General features: G+C 41.5%; 1 pseudogene; it reads right to left on the bottom strand.

Moving 5' to 3' along the window:
- Positions 1-779: 779 nt before the first annotated feature.
- Positions 780-1,376, bottom strand: LOC114505682 (annotated as a pseudogene).
- Positions 1,377-1,743: the final 367 nt, after the last annotated feature.

Below are 1,743 nucleotides of genomic sequence, written 5' to 3'. Positions count from 1 at the left end.
TGAGCATTTTCTCATGAGCAATAAGCCAAGGGCATGCCCCACTGCTAACTCACACAGCAGAGAGTTCCACTGACTGAAACTCTATTTCCTGTTGTTTCAGCAAGATAGGGGTACATGAACAAGGCCATTCACCAGGCGTATATGAGAGGAAGCCATGCTCAGCTTGGGCAATTACAGTAAAAACCTGTTATAGTATTTCAGCTCTTGACTTCAAAAAATCTTTGGTCACTTAAAAAAGACTTCAAAATGTAGAAAGGATATGCTTTAAAGCCAGAAGACCTAAGTTGAAGTCCCAGATCTGCCACTTGTTAGCTTCAGAACTGTAAGTGCACTTTCCACTTCTCCAGACTCAGTTTCCTCATGTAGAAAATGGGAGTAATAATGTTACTAACAGGATGGAAGCAAGGGTTACATGAAATGATGGTGACAAGGGCTTGACACCCTGTCAGTGTGTGTGCTCTATAGAAGCTCAGTTCAGCATGTCTGCATTCTTATTTTTAACACAGAATCTCCAAGACTTGGGGATGATAGAATGTGAACGGTGAGGGAGAGAGTGATCAACAGGATTTAGTCACTTGGAGCTTGGGCTGTTGAGTTGATGGTGAGCAGAGGGAAAAAGCATGAAGGGAGGAGCGCAGCAGGTGATGGGGGCAATGGAGGTTCAAGTTCTGCTCTAGCAATGGTAGTGGAAAGACCAAGGGATAAGGAAGCTGCATTTCCAGGACTTCCTATCAAAACACATCTCTGACAGCTCAATGGAGAGAAACCTTGCTACCTCCTCACTGGGCTTCAGGAAGACATCCCCCCTGCAGAAGAATCAGCTTGAGAATGGGTACCTGCATTAGTGTCTCTTCCATTTCTGGGCTCAGATTCATTCCACTTTCTCTTACAGCCTTGATAGTTGCAGCTGTACACTCTGGGAAGCTGACCATATTCGTCAAAATCAGCTGTGGAGACTTTATGGAGATCTGGCCAATCTGGTTTAAAGCAAACTTCCTGTCAGCAGTTACCACAATGATGTGATCAAGGGATCCTGGTGCAGTCCTTATGTTGACTGTCTTATTGAAATTATCCTTGAGTGCTTCCAACACAGACTTCATTTCTTCCTCCACCTCTTCCAAGCTGATTATATTCTCAACCAAGGCAGTGTTAAGATTCACTCTGGTTTGGTACTGTCCTTTCCATTTGGCTTTGGATTTCTTGGTAGAAAAATGATGGAATGGTACAGCTGGATAGGATATGTATTGGCTATGGTCATTCTATTTTCTACTCACTGTCTTCAGTATAACTTCTGAAACAAGTCTGGTCAAGGCAACAAGAGAGTTTCAAAAGGCAGGGAGGACCAGGCAGAAGCACTTTAAACTCAAGGCCATGTCTGAAGATTCCATGTGAACATCTCATTAAACAACAACAACAGAAAAGAAAACCCCATCCTAAATTTTGATGCAGCACAATAGACTTTGCAGCCAGGAAGACTTGGAATCAGGTTCCAGCTCCATCACTTATGAAATGACCTTGATTAACAACTATCACTCAGGATATTAGGAAAAGTTATTTGGATTCTTTCTCATTTTTTCTTGATGAGTTGCATTAAAAGTTTGTCAAACTTGTTTATCTTTTCAAAGGACAAACTCTTGGATTCATTGTTGTATTGTATCACTTTTTTAGACTCTATGTAATTTATTTCTTCTTTTTCCTTCATTTATTGTTGTTCAGTTACACTTGTGCCCATTTTTCCACCAT

The sequence above is a fragment of the Phyllostomus discolor genome, chromosome X (genome assembly GCF_004126475.2).
Source record: "Phyllostomus discolor isolate MPI-MPIP mPhyDis1 chromosome X, mPhyDis1.pri.v3, whole genome shotgun sequence".
In the NCBI taxonomy this organism is placed as follows: Eukaryota; Metazoa; Chordata; class Mammalia; order Chiroptera; family Phyllostomidae; genus Phyllostomus; species Phyllostomus discolor.
Note: the sequence above shows the minus strand (reverse complement) of the source record. Positions and strands in the feature narration are given on the sequence as shown.